This window comes from Cardiocondyla obscurior, linkage group LG01 (assembly GCF_019399895.1).
Source record: "Cardiocondyla obscurior isolate alpha-2009 linkage group LG01, Cobs3.1, whole genome shotgun sequence".
NCBI classification, from domain to species: domain Eukaryota; kingdom Metazoa; phylum Arthropoda; class Insecta; order Hymenoptera; family Formicidae; genus Cardiocondyla; species Cardiocondyla obscurior.
Genome location: NC_091864.1, coordinates 13,601,693 through 13,616,207, shown reverse-complemented (window position 1 = coordinate 13,616,207; position 14,515 = coordinate 13,601,693). Strand labels below are relative to the sequence as shown.

The 14,515-nt window shown below is 42.6% G+C and overlaps 1 protein-coding gene across 2 annotated transcripts in view; it reads left to right on the top strand.

Annotated features, from left to right (window-relative positions):
- Nucleotides 1-14,515, top strand: part of Tpst (tyrosylprotein sulfotransferase) — a 71,090-nt gene that overhangs the window by 8,582 nt on the left and 47,993 nt on the right. For both annotated transcript variants that reach the window (XM_070659352.1, XM_070659347.1), the window contains exon 3: nt 8,904-9,001. The gene's annotated coding sequence lies outside the window, so the exon portion shown is untranslated. The remainder of the gene's footprint in view (nt 1-8,903; nt 9,002-14,515) is intronic.

Genomic DNA, 14,515 nt, shown 5'->3' with positions numbered 1-14,515 from the left:
ACATGTATATCGCGCGCTGCAGAGAATGCTATATGTACGGAGCTAATGTAACGACATCAACGAGCAATACGAGACGCTGAGTTTGCTTTTTTGCGAGAAAACAGACGGATCGCATTTCCGAAAGAAAGTCTCTTAAACGTTAATGTTATGCAAACGCGGGAGATACGGCACGGCATGTCCCCTTCGTTTCTCGATCTTCTTGCAGCGCAGAGAGCGTCGGATTACAGATAAGACCGTGGAAGTATCGCGCCCGTTCGTTATCGTCGCGGTAATGAAATGAAAACATTAGTGGGCGACATGGAAAGCGAGGCGGAACGCGGAAAAAGCGAGCGGTACACACATTAGGCGTGATAAATGGAAGATTATCAGTCATTAGATTACAAAAAGATATAGGCAGAAATTCTGCGCGACGGTCCTGTATTTTTGTCTAGACGACATTTTACGACCCGCACGCGCGTTTTCGTGGCGAAAAACTGATTTATTCTCCTTTCTCTCTGCGGTGGAAATAAATAAATGTCCGAATTAGCGCGTGTTTCGCGAATTTTGTTTCGCCAACGTTGCGAAATTTTTGAATTCCACGTCGTAGCAACGCGCGAAAGTATTTCACTTTTATACTTTTACGTACGTAGTGCGCGCGAATTGCCGGAAAAAAATTGTACCTAGTTTCTATGAATAGTCCGCGGGAAGTATGCAGGTGGAATTACAATATAAGGATGTTTGAAAATATTTCGGCACACATTTTTGCTCCCGCGTGGTTTCGAGCTGTACTAAGCTGTTGAATGAAACCAATTAATGCCTCTTAGTTTTAATTTTCGGAGCCCACGAAACACGCGGAATATTAATTGCGGATCACTCTCGCGTTTACGGAAAAATTTAAATTTATCAACTGCGGTGCATTCGATGATGTAGCGAATATAATCAATTAGTTCTAGTAATTGACGAAATAAACACTCGTGAAATTTATATAATATATTGGCGCGATCAGAGGGAGGATAAATTGTTATTGCGTTATTTCGCACGTGTCGAAGTGCACTGTGATAAATCATCAAGCTTGAGTGACGGTTTACCTCGAGGGGGTTTTAATGAATTATCGAACGGGGGAGAAGTAATTTAGGGTAAAAGTGTATTTGTAGTTGCAGATAAATAGGAATGACACTTAATATTTTTGGCGGTGAAATATTTTGCGCGTAAATTCGGTTGACCTGATTAAAGTTTCATTGGAAACTTCACCGCGGCGACCCGTGTTTACGGTCGTTGATACAGATTTCCGCGAAATGCACTGAAATCTGCGTGAGAGACTTACGCTTCGTGTATACGTCGCGTGTTTGCGAAACTCCTTTGTTTTAAGATATATTTACTCGAGGCACAACCTTACACCCGGGCTAGAATAATGGCTCCATACATCGCGCCCATTCTGGGATTAGTATGCGCGCGAGATAATCCGGAAAGCAGCTATTCGGGACACGGTGCCTTCAATCTCCGCCGCGGAAGAGAGACGAGATTTCGGGATGTTTCATGAATGACGAACGAAGCGAAGACGATAAACGGAACGTCGCGGACATTGTAAAAATTTCAAGCGAGCTGACGAGAGTGAGAGCACTTGCAGGGTGGAAAGACTTGTTCGTAAAATCTTGGTTATCGGAGATCCCGTCCCAAAAAAAAAAAAAAAACAAAATTTGTAATCTGCAAAATACGAGCGAGCGGATAATCACGAAAAATATTTTTAATAAATATCTCTGCGTCAGGTCATTTTACATTTAGATCCGTGAAATGTTACGAGATAACATCTACGCGCGGGACGTCGTTAAAAAATACCGTGACGAGTCGCGTTTTAATACGAGTACATCGCAAAAACCTGGCTTTCTAGTTTCATTTAATTAACAGCTCGGATTAGTGGCTCACGAAAGTTGAAGATTTATTCGTTTCTAGTTGCCGTGATTCCGCGACATACCGAGCGAGATGTTTTTGCGGCACGAAAATTGGCACCGTTTGCCTCACCCTGCGGCAGCTCACGACCGTGATTCGATGGGCAAAAAGCGAGATAATTGGATTCTGTTCGGCGCGGTGAAGAGATCGTCTATCGCGTCTCGTGTAAAGGGGGACGAGAGAGGGAGAGGGGGAACGAAGGGAGTGAAAACTCGGTATTGTAGCGCCGGGATATCGTACCGGGATTGCGGCAAATCTCGTTCCAGGTAACGCTTCCGTGATTTATGCTGTTAAACGCCGTGCACCGCTCCACGGTCGTGCTCTATAGCGCTCATTATGCGCCGGCTGACCGAGAGAGGAGCAAATAAAGTCTTTGACCTTAAACTCGAGATCGCGCGTACCAATGCTTGAATCAATGTGTGATGTAACAACCGATCGTTAACCTGCGCGGTACCAATATCCATCCATTGCGTTTGCCAATGGATTGTTTGTTCCGCGCTCGACCACGCGAGACCGGATTGCGGTCTGCTATTATGATTCAATCGACAAGACCGTTTCGTGTTGGGAGTGCCCGAGAACTGCCGTTTCGTTTCTAGTGACTCACCTTACGCATTTCCGATTGACGCTAAATAGTATATTAGTATACGTAATTTTAGTACGAAACATTTTCTCTTTTGATAAAATATTCTTTTTATTTTTATTTTTTTTTTACATTTTTTTAAATACAATTTTTATCAACGTTTATATAAAAAAAAATGTTAAAATATTTTTATAAATATTTTTTTTTTAATTCCAATTCTTACGTAAAGCGAATATATCAAATTAGAAGGTCGCGGAATAATTTTGTGCAAACTTGTTATTTTTTACACGTACTCCCATGTATTTACTGCACCTCGAAAGTATCTCGCAAACGCTGCAGCGCACTTTCGTAAAAGAATCGCGTCGCTTTGACGTGACACGCGATATTTGATTATCGGAAGACGTCTACTTTATAAGCGGGGGCGTTCCATAAAACTGAAACTTTCGGGCTCCGACATTTCGTATGCAACGACCTCAATAGTCAGGAGGCATCAATTCCGGGCAGATTGTAGAATCCCAAAACCCTCGGAAAGTTCGTGATTCGACGGAATATCGCCGGTGAATTTCGACGAATCCGAAGAAATTCTCGTCGATCTTTCCTACCCTCTCGCCGCCGACACGGGATCACGTGGGTTAGCGAATTTCCGGGTATCCGAACCCGTATTCGTCGGTAGCGGTTTGAAACGATAATGAGAACGACATTCCGAACTATATACGTCTCAAGAAAGCTCTGTTACGTGCGCCTATCTTGGAGCAATGCCAGATCGTTTCCGGGATCCGCCGACCACGAACGTCCCGCTCACTGCCTGACAAATATTAGACAAAGGGACGAAGGGATTTCAGTGGCATCCGTTGACGCTTGCCAATCTGATTTTCCTCGGGCATAACGAACCACTCGGGTTGTAAACCTAGAGGTGGCTGTGACGGACTCCGTATAACGCTTTAGGGCAACCCTCCGCGTTCTCCAAACACTCGAAGCAGTAGATAATTACACACAGTTGACGATCTCTGTATTATAAGGTCTCCATAAAACTCAGTAACACAAATTGATTGTCATACCTTCACCCTGACCTGTTCTGGGATTAAAATGAAATCTTAATGCTTCTTTGTTCGTTTCCTAACGTTTTTTTCTTTCTCTCTTTTTTTCTTTTTTTGTAATATAAATTTATACAAACCGACTCTTCTCATTTTCTAAAAAAAAAAAAAATACTGCGAGCTTAAAAGTATTGGCGCGTTATAAATGGAGTTTGTATACTAGCTGAGAACGTCGGTATTTTATTCGCCGTTTAATTTAAAGCAAAGCTTTACTCAAACGAGATGTAAAAACTCGACGTTTCACCGCGGAGGTATTTAACGTCGGTGATCACAGAGACGCGTGGCAGCGAGATATCTTTCCCTTCACCCCTCCGTTAAAGACCAAGTTTACCCGAGTTCCCTGTTATTATCGTTCAAACAACGGGACAATATTCCAAACTAACTATCAGCGAGTAAATCGCGGCTGCACGGCGGGATTCGGCAAGATCCCTCTTGCGGAAAGTGCGTCGCGTGTTTTCTTAAATTTCCGTCCGGCTGCGAACGTGTGTGTACGCGCGTGTGTACACGTGGGTGTTGGTGCCCTTATACTTTACGATCTCCCACGGCGCGACAGACGCGAGTACTCGACCGTATCCTGGTGAGATTACAGAGGCGCCCCGCGAGACGTTTGCGGGGCAATTTGCGGCAATGATTGCGAGAGTCTCCGCGACCGCAAGTGAGACGACACCGACGTCGACGGACGCACGCTGTGCGCACCGAAGAGGGTACTTAGTCAAAGAGTAGCCGCTCTTTCGTCGACCCTCGTTTCGGTCCCCGAGTCGTAAAACGCGAATGCAGCATCTTGTGGAAACCGTAAAGCGAAACGAAGATCGAAAAGAGCCACAAAAAGCCCCCGCAATGGGGTATAATTATTTTATAAAAAAATTAATATAATTATCTCGGCTTTTTATTTCTCGCTAATATTAAGTGCGCTATAGCGAGCGGGCCTGTTAAAAATTATTTTTCTCTCGTCCAAGCGAAAGAAGCGACGTGGACCAGATATAAAGGACGAGGTTCGCGAACCGCGCCGAGGTTCTCGAATGCTTGCGCGAGCGTTAAGCGCAATTACCGTTACTAACGCTAGGCGGAAGAAGCAACCGTGCCGTAGCTGCCGCTAAGGTTGCGGTTTTCCGGGACAGTTTTGTCGCGCGCGTTTCGCGGTTTTTGCGGCGTGCCGCGCGCCGGACCGGTTGACAAGGGAACGGACGGGAGCGCTAACGATGGTTAACGAGCTCGAATGAAAACGATGAACGGCGACGCGGTATGCGCGCGACACAATATGCGTGTTCGTACTCTTCTCCGCCGCCGCCGTCAGCCTCCCTCCCAGTCACCCCCCGCGCTAAATACATCCGTCAACAAACGCAGTTTACGTCCGTACAATCGTGCGCGTACCACAATTCCATCCAATATCACGACTACCAAATTGCGGGACACTTCGCGTAATCGAATGATGCACGATGTGTACGTATCGCTTCTCGTTAAAAGCAAATTAGAGCCCGCCCGGATAATTCACCTTTTATAAAGTGCGCCCACTAGATAGTTTCTATAAAAAAAAATACGTACGCGTAGGGTTTTTCATTTTGATTGTTGCACGAGTAGGTATCATTCACGAGCCGGGCCGTTGGAGAAGACATTGTTAAAAAAAAAAAAGGGGGAAAAATAAAAAAGCATTTTGTTCAATGGATGCAAGACGCAGGGTACTTCGAAAAACGTGGCTCGAATGCGAAATATATACATTTCGCATTTCGAATTTCGTTCCGGAAAAGGATATGTTTGAAATATGAAACATTCAATATTGTCGCGACCCGCAATTTTATCCATGTTACGTCTTCCTTTTCGTCTCGTCCGCGTTACGTCACACACAGCGCTCAACAATATTCCGCGATGAATTACTTCGTGTCGCCGGTTTTTTTCGCGTCACGATGAAGATGATTTCTTTTTTTTAATTTTTTTTTTTTCCGCCGGCGACGTCGCGAGCTCGTTCCGCGGAACGAAACGCAAGACGCGAAACAGCGGTGAGTGTTCTTCGCGCGGCGAAGTTAAGGAAGTCGACGACGGACACGGAGAAGAAACATTATGGAGAAAGTAAAAAAGTCGAGAGAAAGAGAGGGGGGGGGGAGAATAAGTGCGAACATGAAATGCAGCAACACCTCGTTACTGCATGAGAACGTAAAAGCGAAATATCGTCGGGGAAAAGGAATCGTCGGGCGGAGAAGAGAAAGGCATCGCAAACACGTGCAAAGCCGGGGCGCGCTTCTTCGTTATTATTTTACGCGAACGTGCGCGCGGGTCTAACGATTGCGCTCGTTTATACGAGCGGAAATCGCACCGTCGGAGAGAATTCCATTCGGCGGAATTTCATGCCCGCGGTACGAGTCAATACGATGAGTTCGGGCGCAACGACAACATGGCCGGGCTCGCTTTTCTAACACCGTCAACACAAGGGAAAAAACAAATTCGATAAAATCCTGCTCCTTCTCTCAGAGCTCAGTTCCACAGGTTCGGCGTCATCCACTCGCGACACTCGCGAATACGCGCGCGGATTATTAGCTGAAATTATTCCCGCGAAACTGTCGTTACTCCCGGTTATAAAGATTAAATAATAATTATGCGGTATTCGCGACGAACCCCGACCGTGGTTTGTTTATTTGATCGGCGACGAGCTGTAAGAATATTATTATACATAATGCACAATAAAATATACAGTTGATACAATTGATATAAAAACAGCTACAGCTACTGCTAATATTACTAATGCACAAGCTACTTTTTGCACCAAGTATGCGACTGTCGCGGAATATTTCTGTAATCTTTTATAGTTACCTAAATTGTCTCGTCCTTTCGATTTCGTTTGTCGTTGTCGAGAAAAATCGCCTTCACGACACTCAACTTTATTTAATTCAAAGCGCGACGCTGACTGTTTGTACGTTCATCGATCTTTTTGCATTTGCTGAATTATACAGCTCTACTGGCCTGCGGCTCGTAAACAAAATTGCGTTAATTTTATATCACTTTTTCAAGCACTTTGTTTAACGTAGGAAAGTCAGGAAGTAACTTTTCGCGGGAAAGCAATCGCAATATTTCAACGATCCGGCAACCGGAACGGTACTGTACACACCGAATATTACGCACATTGAATATTCTGCTCAAACGGTAGAACATTGGGATAATGGAAATAATGAAGATTCTATTGTACTACATTATCGAAGATATCGAATTAGTAGACATTTAATACTCGTGATGCTCGATGTAATTGAGTATTCGGAAGCGAAGTCTTCGAGCGTCGCTGCTGCGAGAAGATCGACGTGGCGTTTCTCCAAGTAAGGGAACGAGAGGAAGAATGAGGAGACGAGCGAGACGACGAGAATCGGTAGAATTCGATCTCGCGAAATGGGTAAAGTGGCTAATTGAAATCCCGGTGTCGAGAGTGTTAGAGCCTCGCTCGCTCGCAGCTACTAACGCGATAAATTCCACGAGAGAGCGCGACTCCGATCCTCATCTCGGTTATTTCGACCGGCCGCTGCACCCTCTACCCTCCGTTCCCGACGGTTCGAAACGCTTCGCCTGCCTCCCCGGCCTGCTACCTCATTTTTTTTTCCTCTCTGGATACTCTGTCGACCTCCTTTTTTACGTCCTCTCCCGCTAAATTCAATTTCGCCGGTCGGATCGATAGGTAATGAACAGTATGACGAGGCACCTGATGGAGGCGGAGTTACTTCCGGTTAATGTCTCCCATCGCAACGATGCACTGTTGGGGCTTCGTTACTTCAAATCGTGCGGGCTTCCGCTTATCGGTTGATAATGATCTCTTTTTTTCGGAAACGAAGCTTTATACAGAATTTCATCACGTAATTTTTATCGCTTTTTTTTTTTTTTTTTTTTTTTTTTTTTTTTTTTTTTTTTAAATCTTTGAATATAATATCATTGTTTTGCGTTAATACTTTAATACTTTACCGGTACTCGTGATACATTGGGTACTTGATCATTTTGATATAAAAAAAAGTGATAGGTCGGATGGTGAAATATGAATCCCGCTTCGCTCGACGGAAATAAAATTGTGGCTTTTCGCGGATTTTTGGAACGTCCACGTTGCCTCGAATGGTAAAAATTCGATTTGTGACAGCGGTCGCCGTGCCTGCATCGCGTGTTGCTGCCCTTTTTTTTTTTTTTTTTTATATTTCGATCGGATCCATCGATCGTCTGTTATGACATCCAGTGATGGAACAGTATCAAATGCACGACAGTTGCTAAAACTGAAGTTACCATCGATCTACGTAACATCTGCTCTCTCAGGCTCGATTTTTAGCGAAATGCTATTTGCATTTCGGCGCCTCGATATTTTACATCTGTTATTTAGAATCCAACACGAATGCTGGTCCAATATTGATCCTTACACGACAATATACTATATATTTGAACTTCGATGAATGTAACCAGATAAATGATGAATACTCGTCCTTTGTTTCTTAATTTCATGGACAATAACTCCGCGATGCCCTTTTAAATAAAGAATCGAGCCAGAGCGGAGACATCCGCTACCCTCGTGCATCTACGTCACATTGGGTTACATCGGTCACTCAAGGATGTTACGGAGACCGTCATTAGATTAATTAAACTCTCTCTCGACAGAGAGATGTCTCGCATCGGGTCGGTTCGTACAGATACTACGATCGTTACATCGGGAACAGGAGTACCGTCCTGTCGGTCGGACCGGCGATATAACGAGGTTAATTAGTCCGACGGGCAGGAGGGCGGACGTTCCCGAAATCCTTCTATTAACGTCGTCAGCTGCGAGCGCCATTACTGTCGTATGGCCGTCGCATAACCCGGAGCCCTATCTCGCGTCCTTTGCAGCAGCGGAGAATCGTATCGCTAATTTGCCGATTAGTTTATGTATCGTTGAAGGACCAAACCAAGTCACAGCAGCTTTCGGTCAGTAATCGGGAAATCGCCATGATGCTATCACATTAAAATATTGTCTGCAATAAATTTTCTTATTAAAAAAATAAAGAGAGAGAAGGAAAAATTAAAAGATAATGCAATACATCATTACTCATTTTACATTTTACAGCTTCATTGTCACCCAATTTAGTTATTCTTACTCGGGCGCTCGGTCTTACTCTTTTATTTTCTTTAATGTGACAAGAAATAATTGAAAATCAATAAACAGGTATAATACAAATGCGATATCTAGCGATGTTAAAATATAATATGATATGCTTATTTCTTTTTTATTGAAAACATTATTTTATTATATTGTATAGTATGAACGAGAAATGGAAAAGGCCTCGGGAGAATAACAGTTGTACCTGTTTGTGTTACAGGTGACTGTTAAAGCGTCGTTGATCATCCGCGACGAGGCGCATCTCATCCTAAGATTAAACGACCCTGTGGAAGCTGTGCAACGAGGGAGCGTTCGAGGGTGAGTTTCACAATTGCCTTTACGAAATTTTGCATTCTGTATTCCCATGGCAACTTGATGCGACAATTTCGCGACGAAACTTGCAATATCATCAAATATCATTTACACGTCTCATTTTTTTAATTGCGCGTTTTCCATTGAAAATTATTTCACGTGAAACCGAGAAAGAACCGCCGTTGGATTGTCAGAGAGGAAAAAAAAAAAATAACACTACCAGAACGTTACGCTGGCTCTTTTTCGCCACGACAAAAAGGCGCGTAAAAAGCTCGCATACCTACACGAATTCGTGCATGCTTTGCCCTTCTGCTCCCCCCTTCTCTTTTAGCCAAACTGCGTTTTTTTCCCTTCGTCATTAGTGAGAAATTTCAAAACATTCCACTTAAGAGTAGAATCGGCCGGTTACAACGGGAAATTCCCTTTTCACCCTTTCCATCTCGCAAACCTGCGGGAATTGTCCCGTATGGCGCACCACCCGAGCGGGAATTAGAAATCGATTTCTTCGCTTGTAATTAAAATCCTGCGAAATTTCGTCCGTCGATAGTTCCTCATTCCCCAAGGCAAGATTATGTCGGAAAAAAAAAGACAAATAGAACGAAATGGTCGAACTAGCTTCTCGATTAACGATGACACGATAAAAGAAAGACAAAGTCTGCCGAGTCCTTATTTAAAAAAAAGACGTTCATTGTTCATTGCCAAATCGCGACTTTTCCGCGATGCCGATTCGATTTTTCGTATGGCTCTCGCTTTGTGCCACAAAAGTAAATGTCAGTTGAATTTTTATTATTGTAAATTTCGTAAATTTTAATTAATAATTTTTGCGTGTGATATACTTTTCTCTAAATCTAATATAAGCACATCTCGGTCACGTATGCACGGATCTTTGCTAACTGCAGCACCGCTCGACCATCGACAAAGAAACACGGCTGTCATAACATCAAAGTCGGACGAGGTAGCTCGATCTTTGTGTATGTATCTCGCGCGGCTACTTTTACGCAAATTAACGCGTTATAAGAAAATTTAGACACCAAATATTATATCAACTTAATTTTAATAAGTACACTGAAAGGCAGAGATGGAATTTGCTGCGACGAGCGGCGACGACGGCTGGCGTATGTGATTTCTTCTTCTTTCAGCCGCCGAATAGGGGAGGAAAAGTAGTAGGGCGCGCGATCCTTTTCCCTCAGTCATCGGTGACCGATACTACGCTACACGTCTATGAGCGCGCTTCGTGTGTGATTGACGCACACCACGCTAAGGTCACATATGACTAGTCGCCGTCGCCGAAGCAAGTGCCATATCTGCTTTTCAGTGTACATCCTGCATTATGCAAATTTTTTTTCTTTTAATTTCATAATTATTTACGACGAGTAATGTTTTAATATTAATTATAAAGCACATAACTGATGAGAGTTTCGACATATTTTTGTATAATATCCAGCAGGAACGGTTAGTACTGCAGCTGTGTTAAAAGGTAGAATTTATATATCGTTGTTTGATCGACACACACAACATTTATTTATTTAAGCTTGAAATACGTGGCTGCATTTCGTTCGTTTGAATTTCTTCTTTCAGTGGGCAAGTCCAACATGTAATTTTCATTATCTTTGCAAAGTGGATAAAGCTCCATTCCAGCCGGTTTAACGCGCGAATTAAATGTACGCTCGAAGAGCAGATATGGTGTGTGGTGCTGCGACGGCGGCTGGCGTACGTGTAGTTAGCCCTGACTCTCTTTCTCTCTTGATCTCCTCTCTCGGCCGCTGAGGACTGAGGGAAAATCCGCTCCACTACTACTTTCTTCGGTAGCCGTTGTCGCCGCACCAAACGCTAAATCTGTTTTTTAGTACACCATGCAACATACCATGCAACATACCATGCAACAACCAGCACGCTGACATTTCGGCATTGCTATCGCGTTAATTACCTTGCCATTAGCTTACAATTTTGCTGGTTACTATTATTAAGCGCTTAAGGAATTATTGCATAACGAAACGTAGAACAGTTTCCACGTTTCGCAGAATATATTTCATTGCTCGATTTATTTCTGCTGGTATTAATCTACACAATTTCTTAATCGTAAAACTATATTTTTCACATATTTTTGTTAGAACTTATAACTTTTATAAAATGAACGAAGTGCAAATTGTATTGAGATTAGCGAATGAAATAATAGATAAAATTTTATTAAATTGGTAATTCGTATAATCAAGTGAGAAATTGTTTCATGTTTCTTTTTTTTTTTTAATTTATCTTTAAAAGAATTTTACTTATCGAATTAAATTTTGGAACGTCTTTACAAGTGTTTAACACGCGCGAGCATGTCACACTCTATTGATGTCAAGGCTTGATCGTATTACAGAATCATTAAAAGTGCATTGATGTTAAACTGCTCGTTATCGCGTAATCGCTTTTTAATCCCGTTCGATCTACGTCGATTATAAGAGCAAGAAGATTCTGCCAAAGCGTCTACACAAGAGAAAATTTGTCTTCGTTAAAAGGGAATTACGGGACGACTAATTTTATTATTAATACACTGAACTTTGTCTTAGTACATATAAGCTAGAAACGCTTATCTAATCTCTAAAGTTGCAGTTAACAGCAATTAATGTGAAATTTTTTAAATAATTTTACACAAAATTAAAAAAAAATTCGAATTTATCGACGATTTTAAAACCTCTTGTAAATATAATTTTTAAAATCGCAAATATTTTGTGTAGAAAGAAAAATATTGCTTTAACGTAATACATAACACTCGATTATTGGAAAATGTTGACTTTACCGGACTATCACATGAAACTGAAACTTTTGATACGCAATATTCCACGGGTGACTGAATTTTTTTTAAATTTTTTGGTGGAGAGAGAGAGAGAGAGAGGAAAAAAAAAGAAAAAGAAAAAAAGCGAATGTACCAAGGTACATCCCTTTTTTTCGGCCCTTTTAACACCATTGACGTGCGACATTGTGACGCAATTGAATTTTCTTATCACTCGGTGTGTTGCTCTTGGCGAATACTGCTATTTCGGCGTACAGGAACAGTTTTCCGAAAATGGCGCAAGGGAAAAGGAGAAAGAACAGTGCCGAGAGAGGTTTAAGCGAAATTGCTTTTGGTCCGGGCGTCTTCGAATGTTGCCGAGGGGTAGAGACGTCTTTAGTCGGGTAACGAGATTGTCGCGACGTGTTTCAGGCGCACACGATACGTACTGTTACGTCCCCTTTGAGCGAGACTTGTTGGACGCGCGCGAGTTGCATGGATACTTGTATACAACCGGAGACAGACCACCGTGTATTCACATGTGTGCATCCAACGGCGCATATCAGACAAATACATGAGAACACTGCGCACAAAGGACCGTACGTTACTTTTGATAATTTGAGAAAATCGGCGACCAAAAGAAAAAATCCACGTTAGGCAAAAAAAAAATTATATACGAATTTCATTCTAAAATAATATTATTCTGTAACAGTTTAAACAATACTAAATTTAAATATCGAAAAATTGAAACGTCTGTAAGCATATTTAAAATATTGAAACTTTGAGTTAAATAAAAATAAGAAAAGTGCTGATTAAACAGACGACAGGAGCGATCGCTGAACTATAATCGTGCTATTTCCCTGATCGTTATTAATTGATTAAAGCAATGGACTCCTTCGAAAAAGCACGTACAATGTTTTACGCTAATTTGAAACGCTCGAGTATCCCGGGGTTTAAATAACGGGATGTCCAAGGGGATTAACCAGCAGCGAGGCTGAATCTAATTTGCACGGTGCGGTATTCCGTCCTTTTTGGAGAGCGCGCTCGCGTTTCTATTGTAAGCCGGGGTCCGCGATTGCAATCCGCGAAACACTTCTTATCAAAGTGGAAGGAGACGCGACGCTCACACGTGCCGCATTGTAATTATCTCGACGTACGATCGAATGCAAATACAAACGCAAGCCCGCGCGCGCGTTACTCTTACATAGCCGCAGTAAATTACATCGCGCGGGCGCTCGCGGCACTCGCGGAATTCAGTGGGATGCCCTCATCTGCGCCGGCAGCGATAGAGCGAATAAAGTGTCGGACGTAATAACGTTTCGTGGTACGGCATGCTTGCCTATTGCCTCGGCGCAATTCGCTGCAAAAAGTCAGCAAACTGAGCCCGGATATCTGTAACGCGAGAATGCGACGAACGAGAGTGACGTGCGCGGCCTATAAAGGACATAGCGGGAAAACACGTAACGTTTATTCTCGCAGATTCACATTTTTCCAAGATATCTATTTCTTTTTTTATTTTTACAAATCTTCAAATACATTTAAAAAGCTTTTCTCGAAACTTTTAATCCTTATATGAAAAAAATGAAAAATGACGTATTTTCTGAATTATTGTTACTCATACGTGTGGATATCCGATGCTATGTGTTTCAAGGGATTAAATCGGCAATCTTTTAATGGAAATGGCAGTGAGATATTTTTCGATTAGGTACTTCCACGGATTTTCACCTCACTCACATTAGCGGCAGTTAATAGCGTATTCCATGTCACAAATTAATTTTCGTTGATATTCGGAAAGCGCACTCGTGGATAATATCTCGGTAATTTAATCATTTTAATACAGGAAAATCTCTCTTTCTCTCTCTCGAAATTCATTCGTAATTTAGATGAGTGCACCTCATCATCGAGTCATTCAGTCAATTGTAAAAAGTGCAAATTGTTTCAATAGGCGGAATGCAATTAAATCGTGTTACTTTGCATAATCTGCATGTGGTGCACTTTTTATAAAAGCGGAAGTACGCGTCCTTTCCGGAGAAAGGAAAAAAGGTTGATTGGCAATGCCGTGCACACTTTTTCTCCCCTCTCTCTTGAGATACGGCATGGTTTCTAATCCATCAATGGCACGATTGAAACGAAGTGAATTATACTCGACACAATGCGGCGTTCTGGAAGAAAGACGCGGTACGCGGGCAACGTTAACGCGGCCAATATCGCGTCGCCGTTGTGCAACAAAGCGAGATGAGCGTGTCGATATTTCGATGCCGCGTCCCGGTATGTCGATACACCGATAATATATCGGTAGATTGATATCCATGCGGCTCCGAATATTCGAGGGAGACTGGGTGGGTCGTCGCACGCGAATGATATTCGTATTTTATGCACTATCGCGCGCACTCCATTTCACGCGTTTCCTGTACGGAGCCGGGAGTCGGTGCTTCTGATCGATGGGATAGAGGCGCACATTCGTATCGCATCGCACACATCTTCCATCTTCGGTCCCGGTCCAGATATGTGACAGCCGTATGATGATTTCTTTTGCCTCTCGAATTCCCCGCGCGCCGTTTTTCCTCTTATTCCCTTTTATTCCGCATATCCGACTTCGAACATATTGTACATTTTGGCATTATGTAAAAATCTCGAGCACAAGTGTACTGTATTTGTTCGCAATTCGTCGTATTGATTTTATATGTAAATATATATCTACTTTTGCACCCTGTTATTTATATATCTTAAACGACATTACGACGGAATATACCGGAATAGACCTT